The sequence below is a fragment of the Lepidochelys kempii genome, chromosome 1 (assembly GCF_965140285.1).
Source record: "Lepidochelys kempii isolate rLepKem1 chromosome 1, rLepKem1.hap1, whole genome shotgun sequence".
In the NCBI taxonomy this organism is placed as follows: Eukaryota; Metazoa; Chordata; order Testudines; family Cheloniidae; genus Lepidochelys; species Lepidochelys kempii.
The window spans coordinates 280,211,864-280,232,555 of NC_136380.1; the positions used below are offsets into that span (position 1 = coordinate 280,211,864).

General features: G+C 44.7%; 1 long non-coding RNA gene across 2 annotated transcripts; it reads right to left on the reverse strand.

Annotated features, from left to right (window-relative positions):
* Nucleotides 1-3,752: 3,752 nt before the first annotated feature.
* On the reverse strand, nucleotides 3,753-16,428 carry LOC140905072 (uncharacterized). 2 transcript variants are annotated; one of them, XR_012156735.2, is made up of 3 exons: nucleotides 15,526-16,428; nucleotides 5,782-6,045; nucleotides 3,753-5,129 (listed from the first exon to the last, which is right to left on the reverse strand). It is a non-coding gene; the product is annotated as an uncharacterized LOC140905072 (long non-coding RNA). The 2 variants fall into 2 exon arrangements; XR_012156734.2 differs by lacking the exon at nucleotides 15,526-16,428 and having other exon boundaries at nucleotides 5,782-6,438.
* Nucleotides 16,429-20,692: the final 4,264 nt, after the last annotated feature.

Genomic DNA, 20,692 nt, shown 5'->3' on the forward strand with positions numbered 1-20,692 from the left:
CCGGTCCATATCTCTTCCAGTGTACTAGGTATTGGAGCTTATCCCTGACCTGTCAGGAGTCGAGGATTTGATGGACCTCATACTGTTCCTGGGCAGGGAAGGGCCGACTGAAAGACAGTGTGGATACGGAGGGATTCTGGGAGCTGGAGTTTGAAGGTCACTGGATTTGTCATCTGGGTGATCTAAATGGGGCTCAGGTACTTGTGATCAAGCTTAGCAGACGGATAGGATGATTCCAAGTTCTGGGTGGAGAGCCATTCCTTATTTCCGATGTTTAAATCCAGGGCAACTTGCCAATGTCAATCAGCATAGCTCTTATAAGACTCTTTGGCAGTGGCCAAATGCTCTGAGCTCCTGACAAATTTGTCAGAGATGAAGGACCAAGTTTGTGGCTGCCAGAACAGAAGGGTCTTCTGATAGCTCAGTGCAAAACTAGCGATGAAAAATGAAGTTCTTGGAAAATGGGCTTTGCTGGGTAAAGGCATGAGTTGCATTATTGTAAGTAAATTCAGTCAAAAATAAAGAGAACCCAGTCAATTTGGTGAAAATTCAAAAAATAGCAGAGGTACCATTCCATTGTCTGGTCGACCCTTTCTGTCTAGCCATCAGTCTGAGGGTAGTAGGCAACTGAGAGGAGGCGCTTGGTACAAAAAGGCAGAGAAATTTCTGCCTAAACTGGGAGACAAATTGGGTGCCCCGATCAGAAATGATGTGACCTGGCATGCTGTGATACCGGAAGATGTGTTCCAAGAAGAACTGTGCATTTTCACAGGCTGATGGAAGGGTACAACAGGGAATGAAATGGGCCATTTTCATCAGGAGGTCCTCCACTATCAGGACCACCAAACAGTCATTATAGAGCTGCTCCCAATAAGTCCACTGAGAGGGTAGACTCAGGGTGTGAGGGCATGGGAAGGGGTTAGAGAAGGCCTACAGGTCTTGTGCATGGTGTTTTAGTGTGGATGCAGAGGTGACACATCCTAACATAGTCCTTGACATCTTTTCATAAGGTTGGCCGTCAGAGATACTTGGAAATCAGATTCCTGGTCTTGAATTGGCCAAAATGTCATGCCATGACTCCCCCATGGCAGAACCTCAATACCTGGATTCTGGGGTCTCCTTCAGGAATGTAAGAGGAGGCCTTGCTGTAGATGGGAACTTGGCCCCTAAGAAGGCACTAAAGCTTTCCAGGGACCGCCAGATTTCTCTCTGCTTTCCAGCCACCAGTTTGAGGCACCAGGGAGCAGATGGTGGTCATCAGATGGCCTTCTCCCATCCCTCCAATGAAGTGAGAGGATTTGATAATGGTGGTAAGATCTTCCCCCTCAACTTCATGGTGTTCATCCTTGTATCTGCCTTCTGTTTATTGAACACCCTGGTAAACTTCAGGTATTTGACAAGAATCTTATGTGTGACTGGGCCACTGCTTGCCTCTCTGGGAGCTTTGGAGGTTGGAGCATACCATAGAGCACGGTCAGCCATGAACAGGGGCTTGGGAGACAGTCTCACTGGCACTGCAGGGAGCAGAAGAGCAATGTCTTTGATTACCAGCTGATTAGGGGGTTGTGGGTATCAAGGATGATTTGCAAATGCAGGGCATAGATCACCCTGAATTGCTTGTTTTCCTGGTGGCCACCACTGGTGTGATATGTGATGGACCCCGAAGAGAGGGATGATGTATGAATGGTCTAAAGGAGCACAGGGGAGATTTTGCAGAGGATAGGAATCCAACAACCCTTGACAAATTTTTGGAGCAGCAGAGCAGCTTACTGTGAAGAAGAATGGAGTACTGACCCAGCCTCGTCCATGTCTGGCATTTCCCGACATGGAGGAGCATCGGTCCTTGGCCAGGCAACCCACTAAAAAAATCCCCAGATTCCCCAAAGTACAGGCAGACTCCTGGAGCCTGGCACAATCTCTTTTCATTGGTGGATACATGGGGGGTCACATTTGGTCGATCTGCATCACATCAGGCTCCAGTAGATTGCCTGGAGTCGCAACGGACGGAGTCTGGTTCCACAAGGGTTGAGTGATGCATTTGTCATTCTGTTAGCTGGTCATCTATCCTAATACACAGATCAGTCAGGGTCCCCTAGGCAGGGGTTCCAACTGAGCTAATTTGTCCTTAAAAGCGTCATTGAGTCTTTGCCAGAAATAATGTATTTGTGCCGTCTCATTCCAGCAGGTATCAGCTGCCAGGCATTGAAACTCAGCTGCAGATCTGGTGATGGGTTGGGATCCCTGCCAGAGGACTTGGAGCCCAGCTTCTGCAGTGCGCTCTCCATTAGGGTAATCAAAAAATGCATGCCATTGCCTGAACAAACTCCTCAAGCATTTGAGAAGAGGGCTAGACACCTCCAATAGTGAGGAAGCCTATGCCAGGGAATCTCCGGTAAGCAGGCTAATCACAATTCCTACTCGGGACTGGTCCCTGGAGTATGATAACAGTCACAGAATGAACAGCAGACAATACTGATTCAAGAACCCCCAGAATATGGCATGGACATTGAATTTGTCCAGTATGGAGACCTTGGGCTTCTGGATAGAAGGTGTGAGGGTCGGAGACTGTAGCCACTACCTGGGCTTGCACCTAGATCTTGAGGGTAGCATTCCAGTCTTGTACTGTGGCATCTTGTGCCTGCATTTCATGGGCTTGCCCCTGGGCCTGCAGGACTGCATTCTGATCTCAAAGTGCAACAACCTGGGTCTGCATTTCCTGTAAGGCTCCAACTAACTCCACAAGGGTGAGCTGGGCTCCTGCTGAGGTCACTTCAGGAGGGACCTCCATGTCATTAGATCTATGCTTTTCCTATATCTGGTCTTTTGGGGTTGCTCAAACTGTAGGTTGCCAGGGCATGGTTGGTGTACCCAATGGGTGGGCCAGGTCCTTGCTTGGTAGTTGTGGCAGCAGTTTGAAATAATGGCGAGTGTAAATTCAGGAGTCAGGTACAGGTCCAAGGGTGAGCTGGAGTCAGAGTGGAGGAGCCAAGACAAAAGGTCAGAACTGGAGACAGGATCGAGAACACCAACCCAAAGGGTAAGCAAAAAATCAGGATTGAGAAGCCGAGCCAAAGGTAGGAGTCCGAGTCAGAACCAGGACTTGGAGGCAAGGAGTAGACTGAAGTGGGCAGGAATCAAGGCTGGACCAGGGTGGAGTAAGGGCTGAAAACAGGCTGGAGCAAGGAGCTGGAATCAGAGGCTGGAGCAGGAAGCTGAAGCAAGAGCAGGGCAAGCGCAGCTGAGGCACGGTAGGAGTTGAGCAGCTGCTGTGCTTCAGCCGCTGGACTACTCAAGTAGCAGGCTGCTGGCTCCCATGCCCAATCAGGAAGCAGTCATTTAACAAAGGTGTATTGCACCCACCTGAGCTTGCTGGGTTGCCTAGCGACCTGGCTGGGAGCCAGCTGTGCTCCTTACAACCCCATTGCCTCTCAAACTTTAGACACCTACATTTGAAAATGGTGACCAGTTTATATTGCTTTTTTTTTTTTTTAATTTTTCCTGTAATACTCTTTTAAAATCTTGTTTGTTGTAGAATACAAGCCAATATGGCTTCACAATGTTCTTGCCACTACTGAATTCAGCACAATTCTAGGATTGGTTTTAGTTAACTTTCACATTCTCTGCTGTTTGTCTTCCCTGGTGTAATTAGAACAGGAAGTGTAGATTATTTCTTTTCAATAATCTCAGAACTTTTTCTACTAGATTACATAAAATTTGATATACCTTAAACTCTGCTTATATTGCTTGTGCTCCTGAATTTTATATTTTCCTGTAAAACTGTAATGGTTGGGCCAGGTTTACTGGAGTCCTTTGTGGCACTCCAGCCATGCAAAGAAGCTGTAAACCTGGTTTAATTGGCCAGCTGAACTGGGTGTCTGGGTGCTCTAGAGTGGTAAAAGGCAGTCAGAATGGACCATGGAATCTAGCTTATTAGCTGAAAAAACTGAGTATACTCAAATATCCATGAATTTTTATTTACTACCTTTAATTAAATATATGTATAATTATTGATACTATAAGCTACTTGTTAGAACACTGCCATGAGAGAAACCTAGAGATGGAAGTTTAGAGAAGTTCAGTGTTTTGGGGGGAAGAAATCAAGCCACTTTTGTAGATGCCTAATTTTGAATTTTTTCCCTGAAGTATTTTATGGCCTCTGTGGTGGGTTGTACTCACCTCTTGAGGATTCCTTGTCATCCAGTTACAGTTTTGCCTTTCTCTTGGGCTACCATCACCCCCTGCTGGCTATCAATCTACCTCCATGGGTCTTCTGGGACTTGGCCTTCTGGCCAGCTCACACACTCCAAAGCCTTTTCTGGTGTATTACAAACTCAAATGATAGAAACAGTTCCCTGCACTTCAGGATCAATTATAAACAAAATACCATCTTACACTATCTGGGTTAAATTCCCTCTCTCCAATTGAATCAGCAGGGTTCTCTCTTAGCCATTGCCCCTGTCAGTAACAGCCCTGGCCCAGCCTGGTTCCTCTGGCTGCAGCCAAAGAAGAATCCCCCCTCGCTCTTACAGCTCCAGCTCAGAACTGTCTTGCTTGCTGACAGCAAGCAGCTCCTTTTATTTTGGCTTGATGGGCCTTGACTGGCTGTTGTTGGTCCCCTGCCTTTCTGGCTGCTGGAGGACTAGATCTTGCTGATATTCAAAATGGCTGCTCTTTTCTTCACAGATACGTTTCCTGAAGAATGCAGCAGAGCAGTGGAGTCATCAGTAGGGGGCCACTGAGGCCTAGTTCCCCCTCTCTGTCCCATCACAGTCTCTCTCTCTTTAAAGTGTAGGTCTGGTTTTATACCAGTGTAACTCCATTAACATCAATGACTCTGAGGCATGAGGGCCTGATTCTGATCTCACAGCAACTCCATTGATTTCAGTGGAGTTACTGTAAGATCAGAATCAGGCTCTTAAGTGAACCTTGAAACAAGCCCCTCTGAAGTCAGTGGGTCAATAGACAGTTGCATAGAGCTACTTGTAAGATCAGGCTTTAGTCTTCAATAGCATTGTTGACAAAAGCCTTGGTTTTGCTTCCAATAATCCCACTGTAAAAGGAAGTTTCATGAAGATCTTGATCCTAAGTGTCTCATTCAGGGGTTGTTGCCAAGTCAGATTTTTTCATGTCTGTAAAAAACAAACAAACAAAACCCAAAGAGAGTTGGTTCCAGAACCAAAGCCACAGATCTGAACACTTCCATGCTTTGGAATAATTCTGATCTGGGACCGAACTTTGCAGCTGCCCTTTATATCTGAACGCTACAAACTTTGAGAAAGTTTTGATACAGATCCAAAGGTTGAATCAGGAGCTTGTCTCTTAAAAAAAATGCTGTGTAACAGGGTAGCAGTGTTTGCTTGACACACCCCCATGCATTTCAGCTGGTGTTTATTCTAGTAGGAAAGGGTTAAATGGATTCTGCCCTGGTGAGTGGTTTTTTACTGCAAAAGGAAGTGAGAGCTGTTTTCTAGAGACAGAAGGGATCTAGGTTCTGGGCTGAGCAGTTCTGAGGTAGGCACTGTAGGAGCCACCACGCTGAAGAAAAGGTTCAAGATAAAAGCACAACCAGAATCTCCACACAGTTTATGTTTTTGTTAATTTCTTTAACAAAACCAGACCCCAGGGAGGGGTGAATTTTTGAATCTGCAATGTATGGATTTTGTTTTAGAGCAAAATAGGGCACCTGCTCCCAAACTACTGTTCTTCTGTGTTTATGTTAGAGTTAAAAAACACTTGTTTTGTTTAAAAGAAAAAAAAAAAAAGCTCTTGTTTTGCTCTTACTCTGAGTATTGTAAATAACTGGGAAAGGTCCCTTTTAGCATTTTGTGGTTGCTTGCAGTCACTGCAGCTTCCTTCTATCCAAATAGTCTTGCATTGTCAGAGTTGTGAGATGTGGAGAGATCAATTTACTGAGCAATTGTGGCTTCCTGCCACTGTCTCCAGTCAGCAAGTCAGAAAGCATTGGCAGGTGAGCTGTTTCTGAAGTGGTGATGGGAAGCTGTGGTCTCTCAGGGACAATGAAACTGAAAAACACCAACAAATATTCTGAAAGCAGGAAAAGAAATAGTTAACTATCATGGGCACTATCTGCTTTTTAACAGTTTCCAACTTGCCTGTGTACATGGCCAACTGTAACAGCTCTGAAGCAGCCATTAAACGGTCAGTTAAATAATATATATTTATGCAAACATGCATAGAAAATTTAGTATCAACTTTATGAAGCATGTTAAATGGGACTCTTCCTATGACATTCTTCTTGGAGTAATTATCAAATTAAAAAGGAATCTTTCCTCCTTAATTATTTTTGTTGCTCATCTCTGTACCTTTTCCAAATCTAATATCTTTTTTGACATGGGGAGATCAGAACTGCAAGCAGTATCCAAAGTGTGGGCATACCATTGATTTATATAGTAGCACTATGATATTTTCTGCCTTATTATCTCTTTCCTCATAGTTCCTAAAATTCTATTAGCTTTTCTGACTGCTGCTGCACATTGAGTGGATGTTTTCAGAGAACTATGCACAGTGATTCCAAGACTTCTTTCTGGTGTGGTAAGAGCTAATTACTAGATCCCATAATTTTGAATGTACAGTTGGGATTATTGTTTTCCAAGATGCATTACTTTGCATTTATCAAAACTGAATTTCATCTGCCATTTTGTTGTCCAATCACCTATTCTGTGAGATCCCCTTGTAACTCTTTGCACTCTACTTTGGACTTAACTATCTTGAGTAATTTTGTATCATCTGCAAATTTTGCCACCTGGTTACCACTTTTTCCAGATCATTTATAAATATGTTGAACAGCACTGGTCCCAGTAAAGATCCCTTGGGACACCAGTGTTTAGCTCTCTCCATTCTAAAAACTGACCATTTATTCCTACCCTTTGTTTCCTATCTTTTAACCAGTTACCAATCCATGAGAGGACCTTCTCTCTTATCCCATCACTGCTTACTTTGCTTTAGAGCCTTTGGTGAGGGACCTTGTCAAAGGCTTTCTGAAAGTCCAAATACACTATATCCACGGGATCACTCTTGTGCACGTCTGTTGACCACCTCAAAGAATTCTAATAGATTGGTGAGACGTGATGTCCCTTTACAAAAGCCATGTTGACTCTTCCCCAACAAATCATGTTCATCTATGTGTCTGATAATTCTGTTCTTTACTATAGTTTCAACAAGTTTGCCAGGTATTGAAGTTAGGTTTACCGGCCTGTAATTACCAGGATCACCTCTGGAACCATTTTTAAAAGTTGGTGTGACATTATCTATCCTCCAGTCCCAGATTGAGGTGACAGAGGTGGTTTTGGAACAAATTGATAAACTAAACAGTAATAAGCCACCAGCACCAGATGGTGTTCACCAAAGAGTTCTAAAAGAACTCAAATGTGAAATTGCAGAACTATTAACTGTAGTCTGTAACCTATCATTTAAATCAGCTTCTGTACCAAATAACTGGAGGATAACTAACGTGATACCAATTTTAAAAAAAGGGCTCCAGAGGTGATCTTGGCAACTACAGGCCGGTAAGCCTGACTTCAGTACTGGTTGAAACTATAGTCAAGAACAAAATTGTCAGACACATAGATGAACATAATTTGTTGGGAAGCATCAACATGGTTTTTGTAAAGGGAAATCCTGCCTCACCAATCTGCTAGAATTCTTTGAGGGTGTCAACAAGCATATGGACAAGGGGGATCCAGTGGATATAGTGTACTTAGATTTTCAGAAAGCCTTTGACAAGATCTCTCACCAAAGGCTCTTAAGCAAAGTAAGCAGTCATTGAATAAGAGGGAAGGTTCTCTTATGGATTGGTAACTGATTAAAAGATAAGAAACAAAGGTTAGGAATAAATGGTCAGTTTTCAGAATGGAGAGAGGTAAATAGTGGTGTCCCCCAGGGGTCTGTATTGGGCCCAGTCCTATTCAACATATTCATTAATGATCTGGAAAAGGGGGTAAACGGTTAGTTGGCAAAAATTTGCAGATGATACAAAACAACTCAAGATAGTTAAGGCCCAGGCAGACTGCGAAGAGGTACAAAAGGATCTCTCAAAACTGGATGATTGGGCAACAAAATGGCAGATGAAATTAAATGTTGATAAATGCAAAGTAATGCATATTGGAAAACATAATTCCAACTGTACATATGAAATAATGGCATCTAAATTAGCCATTACCACTCAAGAAAGATCTTGGAATCATTGTGGATAGTTCTGTGAAAACATCCACACAACGTGCAACGGTAGTCAAAAAAGCAAACAGAATATTGGGAATCATTAAGAAAGGGACAGATAATAAGACAGAAAATATCATATTGCCTCTATATAAATCCATGGTATGCCCACATCTTGAATACTGCATGCAGGTGTGGTTGCCCCATCTCCAAAAAGATATATTGGAATTGGAAAAGGTTCAGAAAAGGGCAACAAAAATGATGAGGGGTATGGAACGGCTTCTGTATGAGGAGAGATTAATAAGACTTGGACTTTTCAGCTTGGAAAAGAGATGATTAAGGGGGGGATATGATTGAGCTCTGTCAAGGCTGAATCCCCACTCTGTCACTTTGAGGACAGAAGGTGGGAGCCCGCAAGGATTTTAAAAATTAATAGTTGCCACTCCAGGTTCTATTAAACTCCCAAGGTTACAGCTTTTCCTCTGACCTTGGCTTGGTAGGCGCTGCCACCACCCAAATGCAAAAAAAAACCCTTTGGACCCAGGACGGAGCACTTGGGAATTCCTCCCTGAGGGGTACCCTCAAGCCCTTACACACACACACACACACAATAGCTGAGAAAGAAAACAAAGGAAATTAGCTGTTACCATCTAATCCAACAACATGCACAAATCTCTTAGGACACCAAAAATCCAATCCTGTTCTTAAAAAAGGTTAATTTTATTAAAAACAAAAAGGGAAAAATAAATCTGGAATTCAGGCTTTTGCTAGATTTTAAAAGCGCAATTACAAAAATTAAGCACCCAAATAGCTCTCTTGGGGGTTCAGCTTAAAACTTACAAGCAAACAAAAGCATCTGGGGTTATAACAGAGGAGATCCACAAGCCAAATAAAAAAATAAACCTGATCACATATAGTTAAACATTCCTAATTTACTTACATATTTGGGGAGTTTCAAATAAGTAATTTTAGGTCTGATCTGATGAATTTTCTGGCTTAAGCCTTACACAGCATTTCTGCTTACAGCTAACCGGCTGGCCTGGTGTCCAAAAAGGAGCCCCCCCTCACCTTCTTTTATCACAAGGTCTATAAAATCATGACTGATGTGGAGAAAGTAAATAAGGAAGTGTTATTTACTCCTTCTCAGAACACAAGCACTAGAGGTCAGCAAATGAAATTAATAGGCAGCAAGCTTAAAAACAAACAAAAGGAAGTATTTCTTCACACAACGCACAGTCAACCTGTGGAACTCTTTGCCAGAGGATGTTGTGAAGGCCAAGACTATAAGAGAGTTAAAAAAAGAACTAGATAAATTCATGGAGGATAGGTCCATCAATGGCTATGAGCCAGGATGGGCAGGGATGGTGTCCCTAGCCTCTGTTTGCCAGAAGCTGGGAATCAGTGACAGGGATGGATCACTTGATGATTACCTGTTGTGTTCATTCCCTCTGGGGCACCTAGCATTGGCCACTGTCGGAAGATACTGGGCTAAATGGACCTTTGGTCTGACACAGAATGGCCATTCTTAAATTCTTATGATAGTGTAAAAATAAATAAAATCCAATAACATGAATAGGTCTTGCACAGGTTAGCCTTTCTATTGACTTCAGTGGGCTGTGGATCAGGCCCATACACTGTAAACTCACTGTGCTGACATAAGCGAGCCACTGAGTGCAAGGTTTTTGAGTATTCAGTGAAGTTACATGTGGTGTGATTAGCTGGTGTTGGAAGTTGTTAGGTAGAACTTCATTGCTTGTTAAAAGAAATTGCAATGTTCTAGGTGAAAAAATACTTGTGCTGTTGCTGGGTACATTGTTTGCACCATTTCCTGAAATAGTGCTTGGGTGACATGACATTTTTATTGTTATCCTGCTGTTTATCTAAGTTCAACATGGGGTTTGACAAAGTTTACAGAATTTAGTTTTAGTTTTAAAGAGAGAATTTTATTTACCGTGACCACAGTGCTGTGTATTCTGCTGCAAGCTGGACCTGAATCAGACCTCAGATTTCTCTGACTCAGCAAACTAGAAATCCTGCAGCCAGCTGGGTGTAAATTTTAAAAAAAGGGAGGACTTTATTGAATTAAAAAATTAATAATAATCACCTTGATATTCCACATTTCCTAGTATATTATTATATTAAATTCACTTTATCTAATGTTGTCCTCAAATCATTCTATTTCATCACGCAGCAGAGTTCTGTATTGACAGTTTCCCAGTTCAAAGTTTTAGGAGATGACTCGAGAACTGGAGCTTTTGATAGACAGGAAAACGTAGGAGGTGTTATTTCTGTCTCTTGTGGACAGGGAGAAATATGACTTGAAATTGTTTACTGCCTTAGAAGGCTGGGCGTTTTGCTGAACTCCTACTTCCCCACTCCAGCAAACCCAGGAGTATATCCATCCACAACCTTTGGCCTAATATCCACTCGTGGAAGGATGTTTCTGCTGAATGATCAGCAGTAAAATAGTTAATCCTCACATTTTTAAATTGTCATTAGGTTTCCAAGTCAATACCCACCTGTAAGAATGGGAACAGATCATACCTCTAGGAGCTAGCATTTCAAGTTGTCTGCGGATTCTGGAGGACATTTCTGAACTGGTATATGGTCCATTCATCTGAATTAGTGCTGACCACAGTTTAACTATAATGTAAACTAGGACAAACCATGGTCAGTGCTGCTCTGACTCTTGGGTTAATTGTGTTGACCACAGTTTCTCCTTGCCTTCACTTACAGCTAAATCAAATACCAGTTCAGCTCAAGTGATTACTGACAACCAGTTGCTGAATCAATGCTATTTCCTAGGGTAGACACTCCCGCTATTTTGACGCATTCAGCTGCACCTTCATAGAGTGTTTGCCTTAACCATGGAGCCTGCATGTCTGTCTAGGGTCCTAGAGTTTGTCACTCTGTTATGCTTCAATTAGTGCTATATTAATACATGAAGTGAGAGACAGTTGATTCTTTAACAGCAGCAAAATTGCTCAGATTGCACTGTAAATTCCCTGAGTGCTTTAAACTTGACAATACTTGCTATATCAGCGAATACACTAAATCAATAGCAATTCAGTGGCTATATAATGATTCACTTCACTACGGATGTTCAGATTATTTCTACAGTAGGAAACTAATTTCCATGAAAAACAAACCTGCCACTTTTAGACATCATTTTGCTATTCTACTCAGTAATACTCTCTGCACAACATCAGATAGCAGGAATTGGAGAAAATGGCTGCTATGCCTCAGCAATTGTTTGAAAGTTTTATTAATTAAAATTATACCCTACATAAGATCGTAACTGTATTTAGATAGAATATTAAAATCCTTAAACATTAAAAACTGCCAGAAAGGTGGTAGTAGCTGCTGAGCAGTATATTTATTAAATAAAAGAAAATCCCAACTTAATTTACTACCTATGAAAAGAAACGATCTTCTGAACTCCAAACGAGTGGCACCTGGGAAGGTCAAGGAGTTCATTCTTGGAGATCTCCTCTCCATGCCAGAAATAAAAGGAGAGGGGTTACTGTAGCACCAACACAAAGGAAACAAGAATTGCCAAGAGGTAACTAAGGCTGGCTGTAGCCATATAAGGTACTTGGGAAAGGCATTGTTTTGCTTCCTTGATACTGATTATATCTGAAACGTTCTCTGCCTCCCTTCCTCCCTGCCCATGTTCTCCCAGATTAGATTCATATGTTTACCTTAAAAAGAGGTCAAGTCTCCATCTATCCGGCTCACTAACAACTACAGAAGAATAGCATATGTGTCGAGCAGTTCAATACAATGGCCCTCTAGGAATTCTCCCATTCAAACCCAACTGGTAGGGCATAGGAATACAGCAAACCTCTAGAGGTTTGCCATCCCAACATATTCTAACTATATTGTAGTTCTATCCCAAAAATCATTGTCAATAGCAAAATTAATGGATGGTTGTACAATATTTCACATATTAAACTATAAAACACACTATGGAAACACTCAGGCAGTACATATATTTGGCAATACAATTAATATTTTTAGAAGCGGTATGTAGTCAAGTGACATTTCATCTAGCCTAGAAATATAAGTCTGGAAGGGACCTTGAGAGATCTAGTCATTCCCCTCACTCTCAGGCAGGATTAAGTATATCTAGACCAGGGGTTCTCAAACTTCATTGCACTGCAATCCCCTTCTGACAACAAACATTTCTACATGACCCCAGGAGGTGGGAAGCCTGAGTCTGCCCGAGTCCCACCGCCCTGGGTGGGGGGCCAAAGCCTGAGCCTCACTGCCCCTGGCGGGGATGGGGTCAAAGCCCAAGCCCAAGGGCTTCAGCCCCAGCCGGGGGGCCTGTAACCTGAGATCCACTGCCCAGAACTGTGGGGCTCAGGCTTCAGCCCTGATCCCGAGCAAGTCTAAGCCAGCACTGGCAACCCCATTAAAATGGGGATCACGACCCACTTTGGGGGTCCCAACCCACAGTTTGAGAACCACTGATCTATACCATCCTGGATAGGTGTTTGTCTAATCTGTTCTTGGGAACCTCTACTGGGGGGAACCTGCCAGGGATTCCATAGCCTTCCTTGGAAGCCTATTCCAGTGCTTAGCTAGAAGTTTTGCTCCCCTAGCCAGGAATCTGGTGGGATTAGAACCGAGTACCTTTTTCTTCGAGTAGATGCAGATGTGTATCCCAAGTAGGTGGGTGCGTGCCCCGTGCACTAGAGCTGGAGACTTTTGCCTCCATTCCTTCAAGGATTCATCAGCTACCTGTGGCAGTGCATACACACCCTCGTCACCCTTTGGGGACTCAAGACAATACCAAAGACTCCTGGGACTCTGGACAGTACAGCTCAGTGGTCAGAGTCAATACTGTGGCCCTCCTGTACCAGGCTGCACGGCCTAGTGGCCAGAGTCAAGACAGTGGCCCTCCAGTGCTGGGCTGCATGGCCTAGTGGCCAGATCCAGGGGCCACCACCAAAATGGAGGTGGTGGCTGGGTATGGGGACCCACGGCCACCCGACTCCACAGGGTCCCAACACAATGCCCTAACAGTGGAGGAGTGGTCCATCAGTGGGGAATCCAGTCACAACATGCTGACCTTATATGGGTGGGAGATACCACTCATGCCACCTCCGGGGGCCACTTCCTACCATACTTCCTGACATTGTAGTTCCTATGACATTGGGGTCTCCAGGCTCCTCAGTGCAGGTAACTCGCTGGGACTCCAACTCCTGCCGGTCAGCTGTAAGCGACATGTCTCCAGTCTGAGTCTTGGGATCTCTGGCTCCCACAGGGAAGGGCTGTAACAGCTTCTGAGCTTGGGCCTCCACCAAGCACCCTTCCTCCTTGGCAGTCAGCCCAGACTGAGCTGAGCTGCTCTCCTTTATACTAGGACAGCAGTTGGAGCATGCCCAGCAGGGTCTGAGAGGGGTGGGACTTCCTCTGCCCATAGTGTGGGATTAACCCTTTCCTGCCTGATGTGGGGTATGCACACCCCGTCACACACCCACACAGAGATGCCAGTAAGGGGCACTGCAACAGCAGCTATACAGGTCACAGCACATCTTTGTGCAGCGCTCTCCCCCAAGAGGATGAGACTACTCCAGGAAGAGGGATAGGTCTCACAAGAGGAAGCATTTGAGCTCAGGGCGCGGCTGCTCTTTGCACCCTCCTTCAGTGCCTGCTAAACATCGATTTTGACTCATTGGCCCAGAGCACTGTTCCACTTGTTTTTCTTCTTCCCTTTTCATCCTCATTCTTTTGGGGACAGGCTGGCCCGCTTTTACAATGCCTGGGTCTTGATAACATCCAACAGGTGGGTCCTGGACACTGTCAGATTGGGCTATGCCTTTTAGTTCCTCTCCACGCCCCCTTCCCACCCACCCCCCCCATCCCTCTTCAGGGACCCAACTCATGAGACACTGCTATTTGAGCAGGTCAGCTCTCTGCTGGCACTTAGCAGTGCTGGAGGAGATTCCATGAGAACACGGAGGTCACAGGTTCTACTCCCAATATTTCCTGATATCAAAAGCCAAGGGCTGGATGAGGCCCATCCTTGACCTTCACAGACTCAACATTTTCATCAAATCCATGACATTCTGCATCGTCACTTTATCAGCTATTCTCCCTGCTTTGTCTCAGAATGACTGGTTCACTGCTCTGGTCCTTCAAGACGCTTACTTCCATGTAGCCATTCTACCAAGTCACAGGAAGTATCTTCAGTTCCTGGTAGGAGACCAACACTTTCATTCTGCCTTTCTTTTGCACCCCAAGTCTTCACAAAATGCATGGTGGGATTCATAGTGTATCTCAGGAGAAAGGGAACCCATATCTTCCCCTATCTCAATGGTTACTGAAGGGTGGCTCCAGAGAGGAGGTTCTTGCCCATGTCAACACCACACTACGCTTACTCTACCATTTGAAGAAAAGGAGGACTTGTGGCACCTTAGAGACTAAAAGATTTATTAGAAATGCATTTCCACTGAATGCATCCAATGAAGTGAGCTGTAGCTCAAAAGCTTATGCTCTAATAAATTTGTTAGTCTCTAAGGTGCCACAAGTACTCCTTTTCTTTTTGTGGATACAGACTAACACGGCTCCTACTCTGAAATCTACCATTTGAGATTCATTCTAAACACCATGAAATCGACCTTGGCCCCTACTCAACAAACAGAGTTCATTGGGGCCTTGTTAGATTCCATAAAATCAAGGGCATTCTTGCAGACCAACTGCTTCCAAGCAATTTGACAGCTGTGCCTCCATTTGCAGTCACAACCATCCATGACAGTTCGTGTGCACCTGAGCTTATTGGACCACCTAGGTGCAAGTGGATATGTGGCCCAACTCTCCAAGTTGTGCCTTTGCCTTCTTCAGATGTGGCTCAGGATGGTTTATTGACCTGCATTCTCTAGCCAGGTTAGTTCATCTTTCTCTATCAGTCCTGGAGTCCTTGCGCTGGTGGGAGTCCCCACACAATGTGTGTCAAGGGGTACCCTTCACTCTGCCCTCTCCAACCAAGTCAGTGTTACTAAAATTGTAGTTGTTGCTCTACACCAGCCATACAAAAAGAAGTAGTGATTACCAACACATCCCTTCTGGGTTGGAGAGCGCATCTGGACTCATTAAGGATGTAGGCCTGTGGTCAGAACAGGAGGCCCTGCTCCACATCAACGTGCTGGAGCTTTGGGCCATCCTCAATACATGTTACACCTTCCAGGGCCACATCAGGTATCTGGTTCACATACTAACAGACAATACCACCGTGATGTAGAATGTGAACAAACAAGGGGGAGTTCACTTCAGATCACTGTGCCTGGAGGCAATCAACCTGTGGCAGTTCAGAATTGAAGAGGATATCATCCTACCACTTACCAGGGGTCCAGAACCATCTCATAGATCATTTCAGCAGGGTTTTCTCCACAAGCAGTCCCTGAAGATAGAGATCCTACAGATGGTGTTCATAGCATGGGGCATCCCCATGATCAACCTCTTTGCAACCACGAAAAACAGGAAGTGTTGCCTATTCTGCTCTCAGGGTGGGCTCAGCCGTGCTCCCTCTCCTATGCTTTCCACTGCAGTCGGCAGTCAACTCTTCTGTACACACTCCCTCCTATCCTAGTCCTTCCCCAGGTCATTGCCAAGCTCAAGGCAGACTGAACCAGACTCCTCCTGATCACCCCAGCATGGCCGAGGCAGCACGGATTCTCAGACCTCCTTGCTCTGTTGGTTCAGCCTCCCCTGTCACAGCCTGAGAAGGAGGTTAGTCTTCAGGGTGAATGATTGCGAGTCAGTGGAGCCCAGACTCTACAGACACACACACTGTTGGGGGGGGGGGGAGAAGGTCCCGGGTGGGGACTAATTTTCATAGCTGAGTATAGGTCCAGCTTTCATTTGAAAAGCTGTCTGCAGGGGCGGAGTGCAGAGGAAACCACAAAGTGCCAGAAGGTGGAAAGGAAAGTGCAGGGGGAGTTTGGGGAGTGCATGGGAAAGAGTTCTGAATGTGCTGAAGGGGAGGGCGGGCCGGCATCTGCTCAGTCTGCAGTGTTACAAGAGTCTGGAGCATGTCGGTTTGATGCTCCAGAACTTTAATCAGCCTCCCTGTGGCATCCCTGTTGTAAGAATCCTTCTCTTGTCTTTCCTGCTTTTTGCTTTCCCTCCACTTCTTGCGTTCAGTGTTTTCTCCTCTGCAGCAGCACCACCCAGAACATATCTTCCTTCATCTGTCTCGGCCATTTTCTTATCTTGCGCAGGCACTCTGCGGCTGTTGGGGGGTTGGTTCTCAAGGTCAAGTCTGGAGACGGATAATTAACAATAAACAGAAGTGCTGTTGCCAACTACACAGAGAGCATTGAAGAAGTAACATTAATACACTGCTGGTAACATACCTATCACTTTCTTGGTGACCCTAGGCAACCACCCATGAGGCAGAAGATCCCAAGAATGGCGAGTGAACCCAGGGGCAGGGCCTTGTTTACTACAGAAAAGCAATCGGAAAAAGTTGCAGGGCACTTATGGGGGGCAACACTCTAAACTTTCCCACCTTTTTCCATAGGCGGTGGTCACTGTGGAAGATATCTCACTTCTGAGCATAAGCAGGGAAGCAAGGGTGCATCTGCTACACACTTGCAGCTTCCGCCCTGGTCCCTATGTTGTTCGCCTGCGTGCAGCTTTGGTTCCTGCCCAAATGATTGAGAGACATTTTCCTATGCCACTCTTCAGTGAGGCAAGGAACAAAACAGCCCTGCCAAGGAACATTCGGCAGAGGATTGCTGAATACCTCCAGGAAAGCTTCCTAGAGAGCAGCATGGAGGATTCCTGAGAAATCTTAGAGTGCATCAACTCCCTGTTTCGCCATGCTGCCTAGCTGTACGGGAAAATGCCCAACACACAGAACAAAGCCAGCCTATTACATTTCTCTGCCCCTAACCTGCTTCAAAACTTCACAGAGCAAAACCACTTGCTAGGAGTCTACTCTCCTGCTTCTGGCTTGCCAGAGAGTGACTGCAGAGATTGGCTGGACACCTCTGGAGTGGAGAACAGCTCCTGAGTAGATGCATCATGGGACTCCACATCTTCTTAAGCCTCCACCTCTTCATAAATTACTTCCTCCTCTGGGTTAGGCCCACTTTCTACTGGCTCCAGATCTGCTGAAGTATCCACGGTGCTCTTTGCAGTGGAGGTTGGGTCACCACCTAGAATAGTGTCCAACTCCTTATAAAAATGGCAGATGTGGGGCACAGCCGTAGAGCAACAGTTTGCCTCCCTCACACTGTGGTATGCGCTCCTCAGCTCCTTCACCTTTGCTCTGTATTGCAGCATGTCCTGATTATATCCCTTTTCATGCAAGCTGCACGCAATCTGGCCATAGGTATCAAAATTCCTACGGCTGGAGTGCAGCTGGGACTGATAAGCGTTTCCTCTCCCCAAACACTTATCAGATTCAGTAGCTCCACAGTGGTCCAAGCAGGAGATCATTTGCTGCATGGAGCCACCATGGTCAGCTGGGAATATGCAATGTGAGCTCAGCACACTGAGCAAACAGGAAGGGGGATTTCAAAATTCCTGGGGCTTTAAAGGAGGAGGTGTGGAAAGTGGTTTACCTGGCGTCAGGGCAGCAGAGTTGAAAATGCTGGCCAGAGTGATCAGGATGGGCATTGTGGGGACACCATCCAGAAGCCAATAACAGCACTAAAAATCAAACACGGTGTCTACACTGGTACTACAGTGCTAAAACCTTGGCACAAAAAGCCTTATGACTCTTATCAGGGTGGTTTTAATACAGTGTTGCAACTGAGGAGTTTCGGGACAAAAAGTGGCTTTGCAGTGTGTACACCTCTGCTGTTTCGTCATCAAAAGCTGCCTTTTGGCAAAAAAACTTGCAAGTGTAAACCAGGCCTAAGTCATGAGTCAGCCAAACGTATCAGTGACATAGCACTGGGAATCAACTGCTAAACCAGCACTTTGGTCAGGTAAACACCAATTAATTCCCCCCAAGGTAGGCCTGATAGGGCCTAATAGGTGGCTCAGAATGGGTTGGGTGAGCATTAATGAGCAAACTGATCCAGTAACACAGGAGGCTAAGGGGGCACAGGAAAGTTATGCAGGAAGGGAGAAAGAGCCAATGATTTCTGACCAGAATGAGCCCTGTCCCCTCGTCAGAGAATTGAGGAGAAACTGAAACTAAATAATATGGTAAAGTAAGATGATGGGAAGAGCAAATATAAGTAAACTGCACTAAGGTGTCTAACAACTGAAGGTCTCTAAGTCTGTATCAACAGAGTGAAGTGGGATGTTATCCTGTCAGAGTGTCAAAGGGAAAACATTTAGTTTTTCATGACAGATAACATCACTGAATATATATTCATATGTGTAGTGATAATAGTGGTAAAGTGTATTTTTATTGCTATTCTGTGTTTACAAAGCTACAGCACCTGAAGTCTGGAAGGATTCACACATGACTCTCTACCTCTGTTGTCATAGGAACAACTTCTAGGTGCCAAATTGCTTTGTAATATCAGTACTTACATTTTCAGCAGCTCTCAAGAAGGGAGAAGCTGTGGTAAGCTGTGAAGAAACCGGAAGGCTAGAAAGTCAGAGCACAGTATGTGAAAGCATCCCAGTCATGAGATGAACAGAATGACCAAGAGAAGATAGCTTTTATTTCATAAAAGCTGATAAAAGGTATAGTCCCAGAGGTAACCAGCTCCCAAATTCTCATGCAAAATTTAAAATATTAGCTAATTTTTTAAAAAAAGAAAATTCACTAGTTTGAATAAAAGGTATATTAAAAAGTTCATTAAATATCAAGTAGCATTACAGCTTTACAAGTAGCATTACAGCTTAAGAAATCCTTCTCAAGATCAGCAAAAGGGAAGGAAATGTGATGTCATTTTTAGCCTTCTTCAGTTTCTATGGATACTAAAAATCAAGTCTAGAGTCTGATCAATATATCCATTTATATATATGTAACCCTTCTGCCAGTCAGAGTTGGCAGCAACAAGGGCCGGGTTCAGTATCTAGGGGGTCCTTTTCAACAATACAACACAAAACTGGCTCAAGCCCCCACCCAGTGACTGGAGACAATTACACACCACCTCCTGGGCCTTTAAAAGGCAATACTTCCCCTCTCGCAAGCACAGAGTCTGAGTGTAGCAAAAAACTTTTAATAAAAGGAGGGAAGTAACTTGGCATTAATTTGGGGAAACACTGAAAACAGGGCTCATAAACATAAACCATGAGCAAAAGACCCACTCCCAAGTAAGTTGTGCAGTGTCCTTTTCCCCTCAAGTTCTTAAGTCCAGCAACCCAAAGGTCCCTTTAATGAGCCCGTCCCTTCTCCGCACCCCACTCATAGTTGCTGTCCTTGGGACAGTGCAGACCCAGAGTTCAGAGGTGCATCTACAGAGTTCACCTCCCACACTGGGTTGATGGGGAAGGTAAGGAGGCACCTTACTCGCTCCACTGCTCAGACACTCACTCTCCACCTGTCTCTATGTAGCTTTGCTTGGGCCCTCTCCGCCAGCTGCCCTGCTGGCCACACCTCTCCGCCAACCACCCTGCTGGCCGCTCACCAAGCTATCCTCAGAGCCCATCACTTAACACAGCTGTCAAGGTTCCTCCCCCACTCTGAACGCTAGGGTACAGATGTGGGGAACGTGCATGAAAACCTCCTAAGTTTATCTTTACCAGCTTAGGTCAAAAAGTTCCCCAAGGTACAAAATATTCCACCCTTTGTCCTTGGACTGGCCGCTACCACCACCAAACAAATACTGGTTACTGGGGAAGAGCTGTTTGGAAACGTCTTTCCCCCCAAATACTTCCCAAAACCTTGCACCCCACTTCCTGGACAAGGTTTGGTAAAAAGCCTCACCAATTTGCCTAGGTGACTACAGACCCAGACCCTTGGATCTTAAGAACAATCCTCTCAACACTTGCACCCCCCCCCTTTCCTGGGACATGTTGGATAAAAAGCCTCACCAATTTGCACAGGTGACCACAGACCCAAACCCTTGGATCTGAGAACAATGAAAAAGCATTCAGTTTTCTTACAAGAAGACTTTTAATAGAAATAGAAGTAAATAGAAGTAAAGAAATCCCCTCTGTAAAATCAGGATAGTAGATACCTTACAGGGTAATTAGATTCAAAACATAGAGAATCCCTCTAGGCAAAACCTTAAGTTACAAAAAAGATACACAGACAGAAATAGTTATTCTATTCAGCACAATTCTTTTCTCAGCCATTTAAAGAAATCATAATCTAACACGTACCTAGCTAGATTACTTACTAAAAGTTCTAAGACTCCATTCCTGGTCTATCCCCGGCAAAGACAGAATATAGACAGACCCACAGACCCTTTGTTTCTCTCCCTCCTCCCAGCTTTTGAAAGTATCTTGTCTCCTCATTGGTCATTTTGGTCAGGTGCCAGCGAGGTTACCTTTAGCTTCTTAACCCTTTACAGGTGAGAGAAGTTTTCCTCTGGCCAGGAGGGATTTTAAAGGGGTTTACCCTTCCCTTTATATTTATGACAACAGCTCTGTG